Source organism: Staurois parvus, unplaced genomic scaffold (assembly GCF_062004578.1).
Source record: "Staurois parvus isolate SC_StPar_1 unplaced genomic scaffold, SC_StPar_1.0 ptg000714l, whole genome shotgun sequence".
NCBI classification, from domain to species: Eukaryota; Metazoa; Chordata; class Amphibia; order Anura; family Ranidae; genus Staurois; species Staurois parvus.
The window spans coordinates 7,658,360-7,684,666 of record NW_028318510.1 but is presented as its reverse complement, the minus strand read 5'-3'; the positions used below and the strand labels follow the sequence as shown (position 1 = coordinate 7,684,666).

General features: G+C 41.7%; 1 long non-coding RNA gene across 1 annotated transcript in view; it reads right to left on the bottom strand.

The window, feature by feature from the left end:
• Nucleotides 1–4,713: 4,713 nt before the first annotated feature.
• LOC149445741 (uncharacterized) overlaps nt 4,714–26,307 on the bottom strand; it is a 47,349-nt gene continuing 25,755 nt past the window's right edge. Inside the window, exons 2-3 of the long non-coding RNA XR_016306354.1 lie at nt 9,950–10,039; nt 4,714–4,969 (exon numbers count right to left, since the gene is read on the bottom strand). This is a non-coding gene — a long non-coding RNA (uncharacterized LOC149445741). The remainder of the gene's footprint in view (nt 4,970–9,949; nt 10,040–26,307) is intronic.

The following is a 26,307-nucleotide window of genomic DNA, read 5'->3' as shown; positions in this document are numbered from 1 at the left end:
GCAAACTGTTGTAATTCCTACACCGTTCACCTTATTTGGATGTAAATACTCTCAAATTAAAGCTGACAGTCTGCAGTTAAAGCACATTTCATTTCAAATCTATTGTGGTGGTGTATAGAGCCAAAAATGTTAGAATTGTGTCGATGTCCCAATATTTATGGACCTGACTGTACGTCTCACTCAACAATCTGCAAAGTTTGCTGAATCAGAGAACTTATGGTGGTCAAGCTGGTGGTCAAGGATTCCGTATGGTTAGGTGAGACTTTGGTCAGCAGCTTAAAAAGAAGTCAAATTCATTCGTATGCAAACTAATTAGAGAGGACAACGATTAGGTCACTAAGGAGAACATATTTAAAAAAGCATTCTCTATAACCTGTATATCTTCTGAAAATTGTATTGAAAAGTTACACACCATGAAAAGCTGACAAGTACCTATAACAAACATCTCGGAATAAGGAAATAAAATGGCAGTCCCTTGTTTTGGAACTATCATGATGAATCAGATCTATTTGAATGAGAAATTCCTTCCTTTCGGTTGCTTGGACTGACCGCAAACACATTTTGAAGGACATAGAAAAGACAAGACATATAAAAACGTACCATAAAAGAGGATGTGAAAACAAAGGACTGAGGAGTATGGGCTCTCTTCCGGAGGAAAGTTTATTTGTATAGTAAAACAGAGATTGTTGATAGGGAAGCCCAACATGTTTATAGAGATTTATCTATCTGTATAATGGTCTGTTTGCTTTTAGTTCTACATTAAAGAGACTCTGTCAGTAGGAAAGGAAGCATCTTCCAAAACCCCACCTTAAAGTGTTACTAAACCCAGGACCCTGCATTCACTCTGTCTGGTCTCCCACAGTACATTATTTTAATAAATATTTTATTTATTTCAGGTACTTGTATAGCGCCATCAATTTACACAGCGCTTTACATATATATTGTACATTCACATCAGTCCCTAACCCTCAAAGGGCGTACAATCTAAGGTCCCTAACTTACATTCATACATACACATACTAGGGCCAATTTAGACAGGATCCAATTAACCTACCAGCATGTCTTTGGAGTGTGGGAGGAAACCGGAGTACCCGGAGGAAACCCACACAGGCACAGGGAGAACATGCAAACTCCAGGCAACACATAATCTGCTAAATACCTTTTCTCATCAGCAGTTAGAGCAGTCTTGTGACTTCTACCAGTGTCCAGCCGACCACTGGTTAAAGCTGTAGAAGGAGTTTTAATTTTGCTCTAGGAAGATGCAGAACCCCTGACCTCTGTCTGGGCAGTGCTGATTGGCTCTGTGCTGATCACATGCACTCTCCCAAGCAACATAAAAAATCCCCTCTCTATCAATACACACCAAACTGAGCATGTGCAGAGTGACTCCACACAATATGTCTTAAGAGGGGGACACTGGAAGAAGGGGAGGATCAGAGAAGTCAGGATCAAACAGCGTTTTTACACAATGCAGAGGATTAACACCTTAGGTTCCACAGTGAGTATAACAAGCATGCTTTACTGCATATACAGACTGATTTTACTGTTGTGGGTCTAGTAACACTTTAAGGCGTCATGCACACAGTTGCTCCTAAACGTGAGTTTAGGAGATTTTGTCGTTTGTTTGCCAAGCCCCTTAATTCAACTCAATAAAAGCCTGTGTGTCCATGTACACATAGGATATTACCAGAGGTTAGGAGCAGCAGAGTTTAGCTATTTATTATTGTATTTGTTATTACTGTATATCTACAACTCACTGATCGTATTAGCATGTACCATGAGCTGTAGATCAGAAAATGATTTCCAAGGGTTCCCTGAGACCTCTCAATTTTTTTTCAAGGAATAAGGGTTAAGGAAATTAAAGACAAACATTTTAGGGCCAGATGGTGTAGGTTTAAAGCAGGGAAAGCTTCAGTGTTTGTTGACATTGTTGTATGTATCAGTGATTTTCCACTCTGCAAACATAGAGAATGTTTTAGTAACTTTTACTTTTAGAAAAGTTTGAACAATATTGTGCTTTCACTCTAAGGTGTGTGTTATCCTGTGCATACTGGAGCGCTCAGGTTTCTGCAATGGATCACTTTACTGTAAAGCCATGCAGAATTGACTAAATGAATTTTATTGTTTCCTTGAAGCAGTCATCCGATGAGTTACCATGCAGTTTTGAGAGCTGGGCTCATTCCATGCACTTAAACCTCCAACTCCATGGCAAACATGTAGTCAAAAAGGTTTTTGTTTTGTAATTTAATAATTACATTATTATTGTTATCCCATTTTGTATACTATGTTAAAATAGATTTCACAGAGAATAAACATTGTTCAGTGTATGACTTTTAATTATTACGCAGGCCATAGATGGGTCGTTTATCGGCCGAATTGTCAGCCGAAAAGCGAAAAATCGGTCGTTCTATTGCCACCAATGCTTACGAAAATCGGCCGTTTTTCGTAGATTTTCCAGCATGACCGATAAAAGAAATGAGAAGGAACCGCGAAAATTGGCTTACGACATTGCCCACTAATGGTGCGAATATCGGCCGATTATTCTTTCGGACGAAAATTCGGCTGATAAACGACCCGTCTATGGCCTGCATAAAGCATGGATTTTGCTTCCTGCTTTGCGGTGCTGTAGTTTTGCTTTACTGCTTTTTCTCACACCACAAGTCAATAAGTCGGCCATCTGATACATTGAAAACAGTGAACCCCTTGCATGTCACAACAATTGTTAAAGTTTATGTCCAGCTCCAAATTTTTTTTTACTTTTTTTTTTATAGTGAAGGGAAAAAATTAGAACTCCTTTGCTTGACAACCAGAAAAGAAAATATTAAAAATCTGCAAAAGATATACAGATAGCAATAAGAAGCTGACAGGTGTTCTAGCCTGTCCATACTCTGCCAAAAAAACTTTTTTTGTCTGTGTTAGTTTTCATCTGAAAAGGCTAATCACCTGGCTATTTCTGGCTTAAATACTTTGGGAAAGATTCACTAAAAAACACAGGATCTGGTGCAGATGTGCACAGTAACCAATCAGCTTCCAGGTTTTAGGGCTCTTTCACACGGAACGGACCCGTTTAGCAGATCCGCTTGCTCAGCGGGGGATCTCTCCGCTGATCCCTGCTGAGCAAGCGGATGGCAGCTCTGTGTCTGCTCCGCTGCTGCAGAGCAGACACAGAGCAGCTTGCTCTCCTTAATCAGCAGTCGGATGAAAATGGACTGCCTGTTTATTTTCATCCGATCCAATGGATGGAAGGGTAATTGGAACCCCATCAGTCCCTTTTTGGCGGATCGGATGTCGGTGGGTGTAAACGGACACATGTCCTTTTATACCCACCTTTCCACAGAGGAGAATGGAAAAAAGAGCAGGCGGACCCAGGGACGGACTGACCATTCGAGCACTCGGGCACTGCCCGAGGGCCCAGGGTCAGTAGGGGCCCCATGAAATGCCCCTGGTACCTTTTTTATAGGCTTTTTTGAGTGTGGGCAAAGACATAGGGGCCCCATGATCCCCTATTGCCCGGGGGCCCCATGAGTTGTCAGTCCTCCCCTGGGCGGACCTGATCGGAACGTTCGTGTGGAAGAGCCCTTATTGTCAAAGCTTAATTGAACAACTGAAGTTAGAAGCTGATTGGTTACTATGCACAGCTGCACCAGATTCTGCGAGCACTAGTTTTAGTAAATCCCCTCCTTTGAGTCACTGACTTAGAACAAACATGCAGCAAATGATTGCAAAAATGTTGAAGTATTTTTAGAAGACTTAAAGCAGAGCTCCACCCAAAAGGGGAAGTACCGCTTTAAGGACTGCTCCCCCACTCCCCATTAAGGATTGGCACCTTTTGGGGGCTGGGGGGGGGGAAGCGGTTACCTGAATTTGACAGGTACCCACTCCCACTTCCAGCCTGATCCCCTAGGCGACTGGAAGCAGAAGGTGCCCTCCCTGTAGCCTTTTCGGACAAGTGACAGGTCCCAGAAGACTACAGGGCCATTCAGGAAGCGCAGCGCTACTCACGCATGCGCAGTGGGTACACGGCTGTGAAGCCACAAGCTGTCACAGCCGGGTGCCCACACTGAAGATGCCAGCCTCCTGGAAAACAGGATGGCCAGTGAAACGGTCTGCGGGGGACACACCGCGGGAACAAGGGACAGGTAAGTGGCTGTTTTTTAAAAGTCAGCAGCTACAGTTTTTGTAGCTGCTGACTTTTATTTTTTGACAGGTGAGTGAAACTCCGCTTTAAAGAAGTTAGTAATGATAGCCTACAAATTCCTGCATTTTTGGGTTTCCTTTCATTAATATAAACCTGATGATATACAGAACTGTTTAATAAATATAAACCCGATGGTATAAAATACTGTGCTGGCCTCGGGTCCATTCTGAAAGTGTTACATAATATAAAAGTCCTGTGGGGGCCTCTAAGTTGAATGTTTCCCCATTTTCACTCTGTGTTTTATGCAAGTTACAAATCTGTTGTCTGTAGCAATATTCCTGATGACTAGCCAATGCTGTAGACTTTATTAAATTGCCTCAAAAGGTCAAATAACATTGGACAACAAAGTTTTTGAAAACTTTGCTGCATGAAAAACGTTTGGTGATTATGAAAGACCCCTTCAAACAGATACCAAATATAATTTCAGAATGTATGAGGTAGGAATCTTGAGAACCATGAAACTAACTTTGTAATAGTGAATGCTATGTTTTTCGCTTTATAATAATTAGAAACGCTTGAACAAGAAATAACTTTTAATGATTATAATGTATTTTATTGCATAATGCTTAGTTTCCAACATGCTGCATGCATGACTTCAACAGGGCTAAAAGAAGTTTGCTGCTGATTTTCACTTGTACTTATGTCCGCTGTATCTTGCTTCAGTGTCCAAAAATAGTCACTCCAACGTTGGATTCCAGTTTCCCCGATATCATTTATCCATTGTGGTAATGTCCTGGTGAAACCTTTCACCATGTTCATCACTGTATGCACCTAGTTTTTCAGAAAAGAAGTGTGAATGCAGAAGGTGAATCTTCCATGACAAATTGTAATTCATGTTCTGCTATGCTATAAGACATTTGTCAATTAGCTGAATCTTTAGTTTGCTGATCTGTAGTTGCCAAGAAAATTCTCAATGACATCCTTGAATGCCAGGTGATTTTCTCTGGTCCCACTAACGCACAGGTGTAAAACTGGCTGCACTCCAGCTGTTGCCAAACTACAAGTCCCATGAGGCATTGCAAGATTGACAGTTACAAGCATGGCTCCCAAAGGCAGAGGCATGATGGGACTTGTAGTTTTGCAACAGCTGGAGGGCCACCAGTTTGACACCCCTGCACGGATCTATGAATGGCTTGTTATTGATGATGTATCTGAACTGTGGACCACCAACAAAAATCCCTTCCTTAATCTTGGCATTAGTTATTCTTGGAAACATCTGTCTCAAATAATGAAAACCTTCACCTTCTTTGTTCATTGCTATCACAAATTTCTCATTAGTGTGAGTTTTATGTGAACTGGTGACAAACAATACCTTTGTCAGGTCAACAAGTGGTTCATCTTCCATGTTTTTCTGCTTGGGAACCAAATTGGCCACCTCTTGATTCTCACTTGGCTGTCTCATTTGCATACGTAACACAGTACTTGGCAGGGGCGGACTGACCATTTGGAAACTCGGGCACTGCCCGAGGTCCCAGGGTCAGTAGGGGGCCCCATGAGATGCCCCTGGTACCTTTTTCATAGGCTTTTTTGAGTTTGGGTAAGGACACAGGGGCCCCATGAACCCCTATTGCCCGGGGGCCCCATGAGTTGTCAGTCCACCCCTGGTACTTGGTATATCTGAGCTGCATCTTAGCAGCACTGTCACTACTTTTACATCTCCACAGAGATGCCAGTTGTACTTAGTGAACTGGATGTATGTCAACAACAGTTTGATGTTTTAGTATGCTGTTTTCATGTGTGTAGCATATCCAACAGGTTTTGCAAATTGCAAACGGCAGAAACAGAATATTTCTACATAAGGCTCATGTACACAGGGCATTTGGAAAACTCTTCTGAATGATGGAAACTGACTGCTGGAAAACGCAGGTTAAAAAACATCAGTTTAGCCGCGATTGCATACCGCGTTTATGCGTGTTTGCGTTTAGAAGCATTTTTAAAAGATAACCTCAGGAGATCTTCCCAAATGCCCAGAATGCACTGAAAAATAGTAAATAATTAACTATTTCAGAGATTTTGAGAGAAATAGAGAGAGCAGAAGCAGAGAGAGCAGTATGTGTTGAGATGACCTGTCTTTTCTGGTTGTATTCACTATGGATCTCATCATGAGCATAATGCAGCACGTTCTACCATTTTTTCCTTCACGCGAAACCTGGAACTGACTGCGCTGGTGTACTAGGCTCATTTGAATACATGGAAATTGCTTTGCATGCATTTCTGATGATGAAAAAAGGCTCTGGACAGCATCTGGACATGGAACAGTTAAAAAAAAGCTTCCAAACGCAAACTTTTATAAACGCGGTTAACCACATTTACAAGCATCTACACACATTTACAAGCGTTTGGTGTTTGAAACGCCAGTAAAATCTACTCCTGAACGCAAGTTTGGTGCGTTCAAAAAAACAAGTGTAAACTCAAGCGCCTGTAAACAATTGTGTGTACATGGACACATAGGAAAACATTAGGGAGAGTTCAGGGGCTGCTGAAAAAAAATGCTGAGCAGTTCCTGAACGTCAGTTTAGCAGCTGCAGTGTACATGAACCCTGATGGTACATGCTAGGTTAGCTTACAGGTTATTTTTGTGATTAGCAGCAAAAACTCTACAAGTCAAAAGGTTTTGATCAAATATGTCCATGCTCAATGTTTCAGCAATGCAGACGAACAGGACGAAAATCTGTGAAAACCGTAAATCCAAATCTGAACACTATTGAAGTCAATGGTGACGGAACTCAGATAGGTTGTACTCATATTCATATTCGGCACTAAGGCTACGTTCACACTAGCGTTGTGTGCAGGCGTTTTTACCGCTTCCCAAACGCCTCGGACAATTCTGCACATTGCAGCACATAGTGCTGTTCTATGGGGAGCGTTAGCATCGCGGCGCAGTGCGGCAAAACGGATGCCTCTGGTCAAGTCAGGAGGTGTTGAAGCCTCCTATTCTAGTCTATGGTGACACCCCGCAAATGCCCGGCCGGCGGTTTCGGTGCGGTTGTGACGCGGTTGCGAGGCGTTTGCCGAGCAGTAACACCATTCAAACTTCATTATAGGCGTTTATGGGACATTTTTAATGCTTGGCAAAAGCCTAGCAACCACCGCTGAACCGCGAATGCAGCGTTTGCGGAGCGTTAAAAAATGCTCCGCAAATGCCGGACCAACGCTTACCGAACGCTATAGGGGCCTTTGACAAGAGTTGGTAAAACAGTCAAGTGTGAACGAGCCCTAAAGGATAGACTCCAGGCTGAAGTAATACTGTCAAGAAGCCTAGGCAATCACATCACCTGGGGTTGCCTGGCAGTAAATTTAAATTACCAAAGCTGGGAATGGGTCACTTAGTGGCAGGAGCACAGACTGGCAGGCAATAGGTCATGTTACAAAGCTGTCCACCATACTGCCCCGAACTACATCACTGACCTAATATCCAAGTACCGCCCAGCACGCACACTCCGCTCCTCACAAGACCTCCTTCTCTCTAGTTCCCTGGTCTCCTCCTCCCATGCCCGCCTCCAGGACTTTTCCAGGGTGTCACCCATCCTCTGGAACTCCCTGCCCCAACCCATCAGATTATCACCTACTCTCCTCTCTAGGCGCACCCTGAAAACCCATCTCTTCAGGGAAGCCTACCCCACCCCCTGCTAACTTGCCGACCTCCTCCACTCCTCCTACCACTCCATCCCCCACAGCTATCTCCTCCTGTACCACTATCCCCTCCCTCCTAAATTGTAAGCTCCAAAGAGCAGGGCCCTCAATCCCCTCATGTTTTGCATTGTATTGGTATTGTTCTGTCACATGTTCTGTCCCCCTCTGTAATGTACAGCGCTGAGCGAACCATTAGCGCTTTATAAATACTGTATAATAATAATAATATTGTTTCATGTGGAATATCTCACTGGGTGACTTGAATAATGTATACGTTCCCAGACACCTTGATTGATGCTGGAAAAACGTCTGTGGACATGAATAAGTTTATTTTAAAAGCTAGTAACTGTGTGTTTGTGCTTTTTTAAATGAAGAAATTTTTATTTTAGTATTGGTGTTTTTTAAACTTTAACTTTGTGGGAATAGGTAAGTGGTACTAATGTACCCCTTTGCTCAGTCCCCTGAGAGGGGGTGGATATCTGATGACTATTTTTACCACCATAGTTTCCCTCCCAATTTACAATTTGTCCCTCAACATTCAGCCAAAAGTTCTTTAAAAGGGGGGTCCGGTGCTAGTTTATAATGTAATTAGTAAATAGACCCCTGGTAACTATAAAGAGCTGTGCTCCCATTTCATTATATGTGTATAATTGCTGCTGTGTGCCTGTAATTATGTGCACTCTGCAGCTTTTAGCTCATTTTTGTACCAAATTCAATGCACTTGAACATTATTTGGTTCTATCATTTCAAGATCAAATTTTGTGATGTTCAGGATGACTTTAGCTTTTTTCCTGAACATGAACAGCAGACCTTGGAGACAGTACACATTCTTTATTTAATAAGAAAGTAGATGGAGACCTTGACAAAACCAGCATTTTTACAAACATGTACCAGGAATGCTGGCTATGTAGCCCTCTGTCTCGATAGACAGGTGAAATCTGTTTGTTAATGTTATGGCAAAAGCAGAATTTCTTGTACGAGGAGTCTTACACACTCGTCTAGTAATTTTCCACCAGGCTGAAATACACCGCAGCACACAAAAGTGAGGCTGGGGCTTGGGCGAGATTTTAATGCTTCATTTTTTAAAGTCATGATACAGCGAAATCACAATACCTATAAACTGTGTTATGTGCATATACTTTATGTCATCATAAGCGAATGTATTTTTTATGTATTTTAGTGGGAGGGATAAGTCAAACATTAAATTCATAACCAAAGGGAATAGGCATAAAATAATAAAACATATGTAAAACACAATTACTAAAATCTCATTTAAGCTTCAACACATTGATGTAATGTCAAACGTATTTTTCAGAATTTTTAAATATGCAGCTTACATTAAAATGATACATGGTGATCCTGCCATGCAGGTTCTTGTTCAGGTAAGCTGTGTTATGGCATGACAAGCTCTATCCAGGGGTGGACTGATAACTCATGGGGCCCCCAGGCAATAGGGGATCATAGGGTCCCTGTGTCCTTGCCCAAACTCAAAAAAGCCTATGAAAAAGGTACCAGGGGCATCTCATGGGGCCCCCTACTGACCCCGAGCCCTCGGGCAGTGCCCTAGTTTCCAAATGGTCAGTCCCTGGTTCTACCCCTGTACTCCTGTGTTGTCATCCTGGCACACAAGCTTTAGATGGAGGTTACAAGTGGCCATTTGTACATAAATTAAGCAGGCATTGTCCACAGTTGTTACAGTTAGGAGACCTGCCTTGGGAAATGCCATGAAGCTATTGCAGGAATGCATGTAGATAGAAGTGGCTTCATAAAGGCTGCATGAGATTCTTAGTACTGAGATTTAGCAAAAGATAACAAATAAAAAAAGACTATATTATTTTTAAAAAATGCAGTTTGTGATAAATACTACTTCTTTAACATGATATGATGGAAAAATGGAGGCTGCCATTATTGACCTCCTTCTAGTTGATTTGCTGCTATTCCTAAAACCACAACAACCTCCAAAAAAGTACTTTGCAGGCAGCTTGCAAGAATGATATACAAACTAAATTTCAAGTTCAATATTGTTATCAGCAGCCCATTGTGCTAGATTGAATGAAGAGTGAGACCTTCACCAAATGATTGCAATGTACTCACCAAATCTATTGACTGCAGACTTACCAAGAGGTTATGAAGTGCTTTTAAAGCCAGTCCTTTAGTTTTTCTAGCATGCCATCAAGGGTTAGCTGAGTCAGGTGATATCTACAGTTCCTTAACAGCATCCATATTAACAGTAAGATTAAAAAAAAAGAATGGTAAGTGCAAATAATGTATTTTTATGCAAAGCAAAAGCATGACAATCCAATAATAAAATTGCTTACACCTAGCACTAGGTATATTGTCTGACATCACAAACTCTAAGTTTCTCCCAGTTTGACTCTGCAGCGTCAGATGGTGACATCACCTACCTGGTGGTAGGTGTGAACTGAGGATCTCACTAGGATTGTCTCACCTGTTGATGATATTCCTGGGGAAGCATTGGGAAGCACTTTTTGACCCCTTGATAACACTGAGGTCAATGGATCTGCTGAATGCAATGTAATCCTTTGGTGGTATTCCTACTTCTAGTCAAATATGGTACTTCAAGTTGATGACAAGATTGGAAGAGCACTGCTGATTATAACATTCAATTTTAAACTGATACCCACTGGCTTGATCTCTACCTACATCTCATCTAAGAAATGATAAGCTATAATATAATAAATGTTTGCTTTTGGGTTTAATACCGTTTTAAATTTTGGTGAACAGGCTTTGAGAGAATGGAGACTTTATGGAAAGAGAGGCATGGTCATTTGCTGCTTAAGATTTTTTTTTCAGCATGGTGAATTATGGGTTCTTTTATATAAGATTTTGGGTGTCTTATATATAAATGCATGTGCACATCAAGTGGGGCATACAGCTGTAACCCTACCCTCTTGAAGATCGCTGTGTTTCTAGGTCCCCCTTACCTTTGCACAGCCAGGCAACACACATTTTTCCACACTTGCACCCACAGACAGTGAATAGTCCAGGAGCTTGGTTTTTGTTATTTTATCAGGGGAAATAACTTGGATAGGGTAATAGGGATTATGGGATGCCCAACTTGACTGAAGCAATGCACAGGGACAACTTCCCTCCTATGTACAAAGAAACATCCTGGACTGTTCTTCTGCTTGAATGCGGTCAGTCTTTATGGATCAGTAGCAAAAGCCCCTCATGGGCTAAGGATTCTCAGGCCCCTTTAAATGTCAGCACAGATTGTTGCAAACTACATGCAGAAGTATCTCCTTTCCCCTGTAGAACTGCTCTCAGCTCCACAGCCTGCAGGCACTACCAGCCCTCCTGGATGCTCTGAAGATCTCCCAGGACAGGGATAAAGTGTTAAGCACAGTGCCAAACTTTGAAAGCTTGCTTCATGTAGCAGTCTCTCCCTTTGTGAATCCCTGGGTGTCCTGATGTACTCGCTCTGTCCTCCTTGCTCCCAGTGCTCCCAGGCTAGGATTCTGTTCATACTGTGATGCTGAATGGATATTCCTGAGCCAGCCTGAGCCCAGCCTGGAGGCAAAAGCACCCCTAGACCTAGCACCAGCCTCCTCAGCACTCCATCTTCCACCTGACTCTCCTGCTAGCATGGCTCTCTCATATTTACTGGCTAGCCTTACCACACTACCTTACCACACTACCAGTGCCTCTTAACCTGGGATTGGTGGACTCCCACAAACATGCAGATTTAGTTCTCCACCTCTTCCGCCCACTAACTTGTGGAAGCTTCCATGGGCCTCCAGAACCAGGTGAAGGCGATAGTCACCCAACCTGACCTGCAGTAACCCAACCTAATTAGAGAATCAGACAGTTACCACGGGTCATACCATAATAAATTTACCTACACTAACCTTAGTAGCACACTAGAGGGTGCTACACAGCTTTAAGGGCTCATAGCGATACAGTTATGAAGGAAAAGGGCCACAGCACATCCACGCAAAGGACTTGTTCCTGTACAATAGAACCTCCTGGGTTTTGGGGGTCCTGGGGAGCTCCAAAAATAAACAAACCATACATGAAGATCCCTAGAGGTGCCTACAATGTAATCTCACAGCAAGCTTACAAGTACCCACAAGTTTGCTTTAAGAACTAAAATCGCACTGTTGTCTAGACATAGAAAATAGCCTTATATGTAGTTATTGTTCTTAGAATGTAATAAGGCAATGTACTTATAATCAACCAATCTATATTCCAATCTGAACAGTCATTAGAGACATGGCTTTTCTATAGCACTGTTAATTATTTGAGAATTGCAGTGACGGCTGACTTTATTCCCATCATCACGATTTACTGTATTCCCTTCTTGATAAAGCTTAATATTGCAAGCTGCACTCTTTCTGAATATCTAATTAGGGTGACCTGGGCCTGTCTATGAAAATCAATACTAAAGTCATTTACATTCCAATACAGTGAACAATAATAACGCAGTTCTTCATTCATTGACTTTATTAAAACATGCTGTAGTGTTAGATAAGGAAGGGGGAAAACTGTACTCTGATATTTCATGAAATTGATGACACCATTGATTGCATGCAGTAATGATAAACATGTAGATGATGGAAGAGGGCAATCACTATTCACCATGTCAGCTCTATTACTTTTATATGCACGGTAGGAATCTCATTTGAGATCATTTTATCTGGCACATAAATCTAATTTTCTGATTGTTAAACTTTGCAGCCTGGTTGGAACAGCAATATACTTTGAAAGTGCATGGCCTTTTATAGATGCTGTTCCCTTTAAAGTGGACCTGAACTCAAAAAGTGAAGATTTGCTATGTTATAGGAAAAATATGAAATTGTTAATTGTGCCTAGGCAGTACCCCCAAAAATAACTCTTTGTCTTGAGTTTCTTCTGGAATATAGCATTACACTTTCTGGTATGTAAACGTACCTAGGCACTTCTGTGCCTAAAGCCTCATGGCTGTAAATCTTCAGTATGAGAGCTAAGGCAGTGCTGCCCGTGACTACTATTCTCACAAGAACTGGAGTGAGATTTGGTGATGTTTCTACTGTGCTCACTGTTTTCCTTGCTGGAGCATAAGCTGCATCTGAGAACCTGCAATGCAAAGACCTCCGTGCTTCTGCTGCAATCATTCTGTGTATTCTTGTGTGTGTTCATGTGTACTTTCTCTCCCATTCCTTTTTCTGTTTGATTACAGTTGCAAGAAAATGAATTCCAGAGTTTATCAAGACATTTTGCAGGAAAACGTACGACCATCTGTCCGCCACCTGAAGCTCCGCAACAGGACAATGACCCAAAGCATACAAGTAATTCAACAAAACAATGGCTGCAACAGCACAGAATACGCCTTCTGGAGTGGCCCAGTCAAAGTCCTGACCTCAACCCGATTGAAATGCTGTGGCATAACCTTAAGAGAGCGATTCACACCAGACATCCCAAGAATATTGCTACACTGAAACAGTTTTGTGAAGAGGAGTGGTCCAAAATGGCTCCAGATCGTTGTGCAGGTCTGATCTGCAACTACAGGAAACGTTTGGTTGAGGTTATTGCTGCCAAAAGGAGGGTCAACCAGTTATTAAGTCCAAAGGTTCACATACTTTTTCCTCCCTGCACTGTGAATGTTTACATGTTAAATGCAATTAAACCATGGCAACATCTAATGTTTGTGTAGTATTATGTTCAGCAGACTGTGTTCTTCTATTGTCTTAGATGACGTTCAGAGCACATTTTATGCCCAATTCATGCAAAACTCCACGTAATCCCAAGGGGTTCACATACTTTTTCTTGCAACTGTATACCTTCTTCTGTCATTAGATCACCAGCCAACAGTGGTGCAGCACTGACAAATGGGAAGCAAAGTTGTTTTCCTGTACAAAGATGGCCGCCATCATCCAGAAACACGGTGCAGAAAAAGACACGTTAAGTCAGTAAAGATCAGCTGCAGAGAATACTGGTGACTAGTTCTTTAGTCTTCTGCTTACCTGTTTTAAACCATACCTTGCACTAAAATACGATGTCTGTTTAGTTGGATAAAAAAATACTCTTCTTACTCCTCATATTCCAACCTCTTCCTGCTTCTTGTTGTTGCCATCAGCAGGATTTTGGGAAAGCTGAGGATCGCAAATTTAATGGAAATGTGATAAAGTGCTGTGTAGGAATGCATTATTATAGGTTTTGGTGTTCTTAGCTTTCCCAGGATCCTGCAAGTAGACCCCTAGGTAAGTCTACTAGAAGCTGGGGTGTAAGGATTGCAATGCCCTGTGTTATAAACACAGCAGGCATCATGACTGATTACAGCTTCCTCCCCATAACAATTGGTGGCAAAATGTTAAGTGTATGGGCGAAGGGTGGAGGAGAAGGAACAGCCTGAATTAGGTGTCAAGGTTATTGGTAGAGAGCGTAAGAAGGAGGAGTCTGCCTAGCCACACAGCAACTCGCAATCTACTGGTCACTTCAGTCTGCACATCTTCAGGGGAGTCCCTCCCTCCCGCCCTTGTTGCTTGGCTTTGTAATCTTTACTATATTGTCAATAAAAAAAATTAAAACCATAATAAAAATAAGATGGACTTAAAAAAAAATGTAATACTAATATTTGAAAATGACATGTGTTTTATACTTTGTTACTTACAGAGCATGTTCTCATGTGTGGGGTTCCCATAATTGTGTTCTTTCTGTTATACCTTCTTGTGTCACAGCTGCTGGTTATCCTTTTTGTGGACTGAGGTGGCAGGTGGCGGATAGAGTTGGGTGAATTGGTGGCATGATGCCCAAGTAAGCCCCTGAGCCTAACATGGAGGGCTGGGGGCTGAATTGGCTTCTGAGAAGGAAGGAGAGTTTGAGACATCCGCTCAACCCATGCAAAAGGGATTCTGGAGCTGGTTATATGTTTATATGTTAGTGGTTTGATCATTCTTTATTTACATATATCAAGCTGTGGCAATACATAATAAAATATCAACCCAGTCAAAAAGGATTTATGATGTCGGAGTGGTTATTTTAAGTTGTTTTTGTTAAGAGATAAGTGAACAATGGATTTTTTACTTTTTTGTTTCAATGTTTTCTATAGGTTTAATCTAGCATTTGTGATCAGGGGCTGCCACATAAGCAGACGTATTTTAATGCAAGGTCCACTTTAGGGGACATTCGCATTATATGGTAATGTATGTTTTTCTAGAAATCATAGAATTCACACCACAATGCTGTTTTTAGTTAGTGCACCCTTTTGAGACATCATTCAGATATGTTTCAATGAAAGTCATCCTTATGTGACTTTCACAATTTTACATATTTTCTGTTCCATATCTTTTTTGATCATACAGAGATTTGTAGAATTAAAATAAAAATCCAGCTAAAATGTGTTTCTCTTTGGATAGAGTATTGAAAGGCCAAATCTTGTGCCAGGCTTAGTTTCAGTCTGTGTTGGTAAGAGTCAATAATTTCTATTCTGGTGACCAGTGTGAATGAAACAGTAATAAGAGACCTAACAGTGTACAGGTGTCCCCATAGGAGGAGGTGAGAGTATTTTTACATTGTAGATACTTTTTATGGTAACATGAATCAAAAGGGTGATTTTTTTTTCTCATCTTAGGGAGATTTTATTTCCCATCTGTCTTGTGTTCTTTGGACAGGTAATGAGAACAGATCTTCCCAACAGGCACACGGTCAGCTATAAAATTCTGAAAGAGCTTTTAAGCTTTCTCTACTTGATCCAAAACTCACATTTTTTTTAGATCAGTGCAGTCAACACTGCTGAACAACTGCTCAGGTTAAAAAATTAAAGAGACCTGGGACTTGTATGCATTAGAACACAGACTTTCCTTGTGGTAGAAAAATAGTAAAGAACAGACACTGCTGCAGTACTAAAAAAAATTGCTTTTATATGTGACATTTGAAACATGTAAGAAAGTTGTAATGTGTTTTTCCTCGTCATGTATGGAGTTTTCCTCTCAGGTCCTCCCCAAGACCCACAGCCCTAATGACAGGCAGAGGAAGTAAGGAAAAAGTCTATTCAACTTTAGGGCTGGCTTCACACCGATACATTGTGTTAAAGCATTTTAACACACATTAATGCAACCTGCAGTGCCCCGATTATCAGTGTAAGCAAAGTGCTGTCAGGATTGCCAGTTATCGGCTTTCCTTTCCTGACAAAGTGACAGCGCTGAGGAGGGGCGGACTGACAACTCATGGGGCCCCTGGGCAATAGGGGATCATGGGGCCCTTGTGTCCTTGGCCAAACTCAAAAAAGCCTATGAAAAAGGTACTAGGGGCATCTTATGGGGCCCCCTACTGACCCCGGGCCCTCGGGCAGTGCCCGAGTTTCCAAATGGTCAGTCCGCCCCTGGCGCGGAGGAAAGGAAAAGCCGATAACTGGCAATCTGTTTACTTGTGGTCAGCTGTGATTGGAGACAGCTGATCTCATAGTAAAGGGCCGCTGTGATTGGTCCTTTACCACAGTATGTGATTGTCTGTGTCCAAAGGACACAGCTGTCACAGATCACGCCTGCTGCATGCCTCAGGCACATTCTGGGGGGACGTCTATAGACGATCTCCCAAAACCATAGAACCATGCTGTAGCCATCTTCTGGCTATAACGTGGTAATGAGGTGGTTAAAGGATAAGTTCACCCTGTAGACAAAAATAATAAATGCATATTTTTTGCAGGTAAAAAAATATGCATTTATTATATTTGTCTACAGGAGCCTGGAAAGCATTGCACCAGCAATCAGTAGATCGCTGATACCATGCAGGTCTTCTGCAGACCTGTCAGAATATCTGCTTGCCGTACGGGATGTGCGACCAAGCAGATATTCTAACAGGAAGCTTCAGTGAACTACCATGGTGCTCCACAGTGCTGTGGTAGTTCATTAAAAAGTACAAGCACACAGCCGCTAAGGCTGTCAGGACTTGCAGTTCATTCAGTCATGGAAATCTGTGAATGAATGATGTGATTGTGCAGACGGAGCCCCGCACGGCCATGCTGTTTTCAAATTTGACAGATAGTACGGGGAGACTTCTTCCCATACTATCTGTCAAATGGAGGGGGGCAGCAGGCGGTGGCTATGGCTATGGAAACATGTTACATGTTCCCCCCTAAAAACAGGTTGGACATGTAACATGTTTCCAAAGGTAAACTTATCTTTTAAAGTAACATCTAAAGTCAAAACTTTTTTGGTTTGGAAAGAGCAGGGAATAATTAAAAGCCCTGTCAGATTTTCTGGCCATCACTATCCCATTTTATCCTATAAACATGAGGAAATCACTCCAAAGTGAAAGAAAGGTATAAAAGACAGTTGTCACCAAAATAAAGCTGGACATATAATAGCAGAATTTTGTTTTGAAAAATTAAAATTTTGCTCTAAGAATGTTTGCTTGATTAATTAATTATTATTAATTATTAATGGAGTTAAATCAACATTTGTTTTTGACTGCAATGAAAAAAGAAAATTTAAATTTTTCTAGAATGCATGGATTTCATTTGAGTAAGTCCATTCACTCCAAAATTGAGTGTTAAAAGCAAACATTTTTAAGTACTTTTAAAAAACATTAATTGTGCAATTGAATGTACTAACAAAAATGTTCGTATAGATGTTCATATGAACATTTGTTCATAAACTACTGGTGTATAGCCAGCTTAAGTGTCACCATTTGAAGATTTTCCCTCTATTCCTATTCGAGTGGCAACTTAAAATGATGGATTATCCTTAATTTTCAGTCCCAGTAATACATGACACAATATTCTAGGAACAATAAAGCAAGAAATAGTTCTATATAGAAGAGGTGATCCTAGCAGAGGGGGTTTCTTTGGGTGCCATAGCTTGTGAAGCTACAGGTCCATTGATAGGAATAACATATTGTGAACACTTTAGTTTTTTTGTGCTGCTAAATGATGTTCCAAGGCCCAGCCAGCAACTTGAGTGCTAAATCCTGACTACTGTTAATTTACCCTCCAAGAAAAAGTGTTCTCTTGTCAGGTTCACAACTGTATTTTATTTTTAAAGTCTAAACTACCTCATGTCCTTTCTGAAACATCAGTTGAATGCTGTCTGTGTCTGTACACTTGTATTTTATAACCCTTGCCACACCGTTAAACTCTGATTCCCCTCATATTTTGTGTTTGATGGCTATTTTGTGCTTCACTTTTGGATATTTATTTAATACAGCTGATGCAATTTTCCTAGTTTTTCCATAGCAATCTTCCTTAAACTGTAATATAAGTTCCATTTCTGCACCTGAGGGATTGATTTTTTTCTAAATTGAAAACTAAAATCTTGATGTCTTGTATCAACAAATGTAATTTACTTGAACAAACAGGCCAGCTATTTGATTTAGCCCAAAGCACTAGAGAAAATACATTAACAAATCAAAGGAAAGTCAAGATTAAATATAGACTGGGATAGATTAAGAAGGCTTTAATATGGCTGAGCTAGATAACAAACTAACAATTCAAATGTAGAGGAAAAGAAAAAAAGAAGAAGAAAGCAATATATATATATATATATCCAAACGTATTGGGCCAGCCCTCTAAGTTATTGGATTCAGGTGCTCCAATCGCCTCCATAGCCACAGGTGTATAAAATCAAGCACCTAGGCATGCAGACTGCTTCTACAAACATTTGTGAAAGAATGGGTCGCTTTCAGGAGCTCAGTGAATTCAGGTGTGGTACCGTGATAGGTTGCCACATGTGCAATAAGTCCATCTGTGAGATTTCCTTGCTACTAAGTATTCCACGGTCAACTGTTAGTGGTATTATAACAAAGTGGAAGCAACTGGGAATAACAGCGAAAATGACAGAGTGGGGTCAGCGCATGCTGAAGTGCACAGTGAGCAGAAGTCGCCAACTGTCTGCAGAGTCAATAGCTAAATACCTCCAAATGTTTTGTGGCCTTCAGATTAGCACAACAACAGTGCATAGAGAGCTTCATGGAATGGGTTTCCATGGCCGAGCAGCTGCATCCAAGCCTTACATCACCAAGTGCAATGCAAAGCGTCAGATGCAGTGGCGTAAAGCCCGCCACTACTGGACTCTAGAGCAGTGGAGACGTGTTCTCTGGAGTGACCAATCACACTTCTCTGTCTGGCAATCAGATGGATGTGTCTGGGTTTGGCGGTTGCCAGGAGAACAGTACTTGTCTGACTGCATTGTGCCAAGTGTAAAGTTTGGTGGAGGGGGGATTATGGTGTGGGGTTTGTTTTTCAGGGGTTGGGCTTGGCCCCTTAGTTCCAGTGAAGGGAACTCTTAAGGCGTCAGCATACCAAGACATTTTGGACAATTTCATGCTCCCAACTTGTGGGGACAGTTTGGGGATAGCCCCTTGGTGTTCCAACATGACTGCGCACCAGTTCACAAAGCAAGATCCATAAAGACATGGATGAGCGAGTTTGCGGTGGAGGAACTTGGCTGACCTGCACAGAGTCCTGACCTCAACTCGATAAAATACCTTTGGAATGAGTTACAGCGGAGCCAGGCCTTCTCATCTGACATCAATGACTGACCTTACAAATGCACTTCTGGAAGAATAATCAAACATTCCCATAGACACACTCCTAAACTTTGTGTACAGCTCTCCTAGAAGAGTTGAAGCTGTTATTGCTGCAAAGGTTGGGCCAACTCAATATTGAACCCTATGGACTAAGACTGGAATGCCATTAAAGTTCATGTGTGTGTGTAAAGGTAGGTGTCCGAATACTTTTGGCAATATAGTGTGTGTATATTGTAACAGCGCAGGGCCCTGTCACAGGATAAAAGCAGGTAGAAATGGTTTGGTAATAAACACAGGGTCTGCACATGTGCGAAGTACAGAACTGCAGAGTGTAGATTTTGAGTGCAGAAAACTGCTGTTGTAGGTTTCTCCAGATTTTGATATTTCTGGATGGGGCTCTGTAGTTTGGAGAGTTCAAAGTGCCTTGGGAGGGAAGAAATCTCCACTCCAGTGTCTAGAGTTGGAAGTCAACCAGCAGGGTGTGGGTCCAGGTGCTCACAGCCCATATAATGATAGTTTGCTGAGAGTTGCAGGGGAGTGGAGTGCAGTTGGAGCAGTGGCTGCCACTGAGTGTCTCTGTGTGACAGATGCTGTGATTGAGCTAGAGAGGAGGAAAGGGCTGGGAGGAGGTTTGCACTGTTCTGTCTCTCCCCTCCAGGTTCTCTCTCCTGTCACTGCCACATGGAAGCGTCGCTACTACAGGGGGGCAATTGCCCCTGCTATGTTATTCCTTGCCCACTACCCCCCCCCCCTATAAATTAGGCTCGCAGACTGTAGCAGGTGAAATTGACAGTCTGGTGTGATCAGTGTAGTGGGGGCAGTTACAAGCACCGATATCTGCAAGCTGTGGGAGGGAGAGGAGGAGAATCAGCTTCCAGCTGCTTCACTGAAAGCCATACAGGGAGACTGGTGCGTGTTACTGCCCCCACTGCACCGATCACTCCCCACTTCCATCAGATTTCCCTTTCTTTCTGGGCCCCCCAGTGTGCTCCTCAGTGCCCAGCCCCTCCCCCCATCCTCTGCACTAATAGGAGAGGAGAGAGGTTGAATCTGCTCTGCCTCCCTCTGTGCCACAATCCAGTCCATGCAGCTTCTGAGAAGGGGATGTGTGGGTGGGAAATTGAATATAGAGCAACCAGCAGCCCTGTGATGCTTCTGACTGAGCCAGTGAGACGGGAACCATCCATATGAGTCTGACCTTCCTTCCTTCCCTCTCTCCTTTCCTTCCTCCCTCCCTTCCTCCCTCCCTTCCTTCCTTCCTTCCTTCCTGTCCTTCCTTCCTTCCTTCTTTCCTCTCCTTCCTTCCTTCTTTCCTCTCCTTCCTTCCTTCTCTTCCTTCTCTTCCTTCCCTTCCTTCTTTCCTTCCTTCCTTCCTACAGCCATACACTCCGCACTCCTCTCCCTGCACTATGCGTCACACCTCTGACCTCCACACTGTGCATCATTTTGTTTCCCTATTGATGTAAAGCACTTATTTTCCTTTTATATTTACATTGCTTATTGTTGTTGTTGTTAATATTTATTTTTGTAACTTTATTCTGCATAAAACATTTAAAAGTGTAATTTCATGAGATAATTTATAACGGCGTGTTTAGGGGTTTAGATAATCCTTGAAAACTCATTAATTAAGGGAAGCCTCCCCCACCTCCACCTAAAAACTGTACTTGAGTCACCTCTATCAACTTTTACCTTTTGTACCACCTCCCCCTCCCTTTAGATTGTAACCTCCATGAGCAGGACCCTCCAATTCCTTCTGTATCAAACTGTTTTGTAATTGTACTGTCCCCCTCAAATTGTAGTACTGCATAAACTGTTGGCGCTATATAAATCTTGAATAATAATAATAATAATATTAAATGCCTAGTTGTCATGCTGATACTTTGGCTGTAGTGTTTTCTGAATCACTGATCTGGAATAAGAATAAAGGATAGGAATTTGGACATTTTGTTGACTTATTTACAACATGTTGTTTCCGGTCTGAGACTTCAAACTATTAAATGCAGATATGGCCAGGTACTGTAACTAGCATTTTCAAAGAGAGGCCAGTAATGGCACTCTTCATAACCCTCTCATGACAACCTTGTGTATGTGTATTTTTACATACATGTAAGCTTACAATAAAGCTTACCTGTAGGTAAAATGAATATCTGCTATACGTTCACCATTCAGGAGATATTCTACAGAGCAGCAGCTAGAGACAATACCAGCGCATGCACTCTGAAAGAATGGCATACCCATGCCGTTCCATCAGAACTCTTGCACACATGTGCAGGAGTCAGGGGTGTATTTACCACAAGGCAAGCAAGGCATTTGCCTACGGTGGCATTTTTCAGGGGGGCAGCTGCATTTTTTCAGGGGGGCAGCACCACCCCCCGGAAGAAGGAATGGAAGAGGGGACACACGCAGCATGGGGACCAGTTGGGATACGATAAGGGCTGCTTGATAGTGTATGAAGAGCCTGACTCTTGTTCCTAGGTATGTCTGGGGCAGTGAAAGTGAGTGTCTTCTCTCTCTCGCCGAGGGGAGGGGGGTGTCCAGTGTATGGGGTGCAGTAGTAGTGGAAGGCTCTCTTGGGTGGGGGCTGGGGTATTGGTCAATGTCAGGCTCTCTTCATGGGGGACGGGGGTATTGGTTGGTGTCAGGGTCTCTCCTTGGGGGGGGGGAGCCAATTTTTGCATTGCCTAGGGCAGCATGAAACCTAAATACACCACTGGCAGGAGTGACACTATTGGTAACTCGGCTATGGTAGGACATGGAATGGTCCTTTGTAGGATGGCCAGTGGGCTGATTCAGTGGGATGGACACTGAGCTAAAAAGATCAATGTTGTCAGAGGGAGCTTATCTGAGAGGCAGAACTTGCTCATTACTCAGTGAACCTCTTTCAACCTCTGGAGGAGCCCTAAAAACCCTGATGTACAACAACAGAAGGGATTATGAAGCCAGCCTAAATGATATAAATCTCAGAGAACAGGCCAAGAAGGAAGTAAAAACTGTGTTTTGATTTTTGTAAAAAGTTTCCAATGTATTTTCATGTGATGTTCTGTGTTTAGGAAGCAAGAGAAGACACGACAATCATACAAATGACCTAAGTAGTATTTGTGCATTTTGTGTGCTTTTCCACTGAAGTCCAGAGATCTGTTTTCACACAACAGCACACCTCCAGAGAAGTAGAATTCAGCTGGATCACATGACAGAGTGTAAATAAATGGATCATGTGACCCCTGCCTTACCTTGGGCTATGTTACAGGTAACCTGAACTCAGGATTTTCTTTTATGTGTTGGGTTTATTTATGCTGGTTATTTTGTACACATTTCTCTTTGGTTTTAGAGAATGCCTACAGCTACACTCTGCTTTGCCATAAATGCATATTGTCAGAAATTCACATGACACAAATGTGTTTCACGGGGTAAATATTATTTTCAGTCAGCCAATGTCATTCATCGTAAAGATATATTTATTTACTTACGTTAGACTAGTTTCCGGTGTGACGTTAGTAGCGTTGATAGGTCAAAATATCCCATAAAGTAGTTTCAGTGTTATCAGTGAGCAGTTATATTGCAGGGCTATAAGGAAATATTTAAAATCTGCACATAATTGTGGAAAAAATGATAGTACAGATGGAGTTACTGAAAAAGAAACCTCTTTTGTGAGTCAATATCAGCCTTAAAGGGTAACTCCACTTTTATGGGAAAAAAATGAGCAAATAAAAAAATAATATAGCGTATACAACTGCTACTCAAGTCAAATTGTAATTGAATGTTATTAAAAATTACCTTTCCTTTTCAATCTGCAGTGCTGTAATTTTCTGTAAAATGCAATGCAATATGTCTACCTGGAGGTGTTCTGTATACAGATGTTGTACAGAATGCCCCCTAAAAATGTCATTTCCTGCTTGTGTGATTGGCTTAGTGATTTTCCCAGAAATTTGCACTAAGATACAAGTTAGATTTCTGTCACCCCTAGCAACAAAAATGTCAATTTTGGTGAAATACAGCAGCAGCACCACCCCCCTGGAAGAAGGAATGGAAGAGGGGACACACGCAGCATGGGGACCAGTTGGGATACGAGAAGGGCTGCTTGATGGTGCATGAAGAGCCTGACTCTTGTTCCCGGGGATGTTCGGAGCTGTGAAAGTGAGTGTCTTCTCTCTCTTGCTGAGGAGAGTGGGGTGTCCAGGGTATGGGGTGCAGTAGTAGTGGAAGGCTCTCTTGGGTGAGGAGGGGGCTGGGGTATTGGTCAATGTCAGGCTCTCTTCATGGGGGACAGGGGTATTGGTTGGTGTCAGGGTCTCTCCTTGGGGGGGGGGGGCTGATTTTTGTATTGCCTAGGGCAGCATGAAACCTAAATACACCACTGGCAGGAGTGACTGGCAACTCGGCTATGGAAGGACATGGAATGGTCCTTTGTAGGATGGCCAGTGGGCTGATTCAGTGGGATGGCCACTGAGCTAAAAAGATCAATGTTGTCAGAGGGAGCTTATCTGATAGGTAGAACTTGCTCGTTACTCAGGGAACCTCTGTCAACCTCTGGAGGAGCCCTAAAAACCCTGATGTACAACAACAGAAGGGATTATGAAGCCAGCCTAAATTATATAAATCTCAGAGAACAGGCCAAGAAGGAAGTAAAAACTGTGGTTTGATTTTTGTAAAAAGTTTCCAATGTATTTTCATGTGATGTTCTGTGTTTAGGAAGCGAGAGCTACTGTATCAGGGGAGAGACAATGCATGTCAGGAGATTTAATGCATGTCAGGAGATTTAATGCATGTCAGGAGATTTGCCCCAGAGAAAGAGCTCACTCTTGTGATGGTGAACATTAATAGCTGGACCCCTCTTAGCAATGCCTTAGCATTGGAGTTTTCAGATCAGGATTCCTGAGGTATGTCAATGGACTACACCTATAACAAGGGCATTATTCAGTTTTGGTCAAAGCTACACAGCTGGTTTTCATCAACAGACACCCCCTATCTGCGTATACAGTTTTTTTTGTAATGGTGAACATCTATGCCTTTACACTGGCCAGATGAGGGAATTTGATTGTTCAGCAGTGAATAACGACAACAACAGATATCTGTTCTGCTGTAAACATATGCGGTTTAGTGAAAGTTGGATGATACCCTCTTTAACCACTTCCCGTCCGGCCCATGTACATAAACTGCCAGACGGGAGCAGTACAGGAGCGGGTTGTCATTTATAAACGTCCTCCCACATCCATTACCTGTGCGCGCTCCCTGGGAGTGCACGGCACCGCGATCCGGTGCCCACTGTATCCGCTAAACACTGATCGCTGTACGGGACCTCTGTGTGAGGTCCCGATCATGTGATCAATGATTGGCCAATCAGTGATCACATGAATAGTAGTAAACATGATGTCACTTCCTGACATCATTGCTCACTAATAGTGAATGATCACAGAGGTCACATGGTACAAGGCTATTCACAAAGGCCTTGTACCATGTGACAAGCTGTGACCAATCACAACTCTCTCAGTATTTCTCAATGGCTGCAAGAATGCAGCCAGAGAAAAAGAGAAATGATTGCTTTTACAGCCTTTATGGGTGTAAAAGCAATCAGTGTAAAAAAAAAAATCTTCATCACCCCCCACAAGTAGTAGTGTCACTATGGTGACACTGTACTGCTAGGGTGACAGTATGTTAAAAAAAAAAAAAACTAATAATAATATAAAAAAATATAATAAATATGTAAAAAAAGTTTTTAAAAAGCGAGCAGGAGAAATGATTGCTTTTGGGTGTAAAAGCAATCAGTGTAAAAAAAAACAAAAAACTCTTCATCACCCCCCACAAGTAGTACAGTGTCACTATGGTTACACTGTACTGCTAGGGTGACAGTATGTTAAAAAAGAAACCATAAATAATAATATAAAAAAATAAAAAAAATGTAAAAAAATTTTTTTGAAAAATTATAATTTTTGGTTATAAACTAATTTGGGTTATTTTTTTTTTACTAAAAAGATAACTGAATACATTTTGGCCAAGAATTATGAAGAAAGATTATTTATTTGAAAATTTTATAAGAAAAACACTTTTTTTTCAAAATGTTTGGACTTTTTCATTTATATAGCAAAAAAACAGGAAGGGGGTGAAAGTGTCTGGACTTGAAGTGGTTAATGAGGCTGGAATATGACACCACAGGTTATCTCGATTAGGTGAGGTTTCCGAAAAATATGTTTGGTCATATTAGAGATATTAGGTAAAATATTTTATATATGGGCAGGGGAGTGTTGCATGGCACCCTGTGTAGGGTATCAGCATGATGCCCCTTCCCCCTTGTAATAAATACAAATCTTACTCTTAAACTCTCTGACCACACAGACAGCAATGAAGCCAGCCTAGTGCATGGAATTCCTTAGTGACCTCTGTTATTCTTAGAATGTTTAAAATCTGAGTTTTTACATCACCATCTTCATAAACATATAGTCAATAGAGATATTGACAATGCAAAAAAATCATTTTTGATCAATTCACTTTTATTTCATCATATTATGTTAGAATGATTCGCTTTCAGATTTTTTTTTCATATATTTATATTTCTTTTGTATATTCGTTGTTCCAAATCGATTTATATTTTTGGACTTTATTTTGGAAGATTGGCTATATTTGTTTCAATGTGTAAATTCATTATTTCGGGGGATTACTTAGGTACTCTGATTCATCCCTGCTAGTCCATCTCACAAAGATTGGATGATATCGACTGGAGTCACATGATTCCAAAAGTATTGAATAGAACAAAATGAATTTAGGATTCATTCATTATTAGACATGTACAGAACTGAAAAATTAGTTTTGTTTCGTAGATTCGTTTCAGAATTCGTTTAGTTTTGTTTCGTAGATTCGTTTCAGAATTTGATTCTTATTGCTCGAAAATGTATCAACCAATCCGAATTCTTTGTGAAGAATAGCTGGTTGTTAAGGAGAAGGCCAACGCGTCCTTAACAACTGGTGACTCATCAGCTGTCAGTGGTTTCCCCACTGACAGCTGAATGTTAGAACATCAA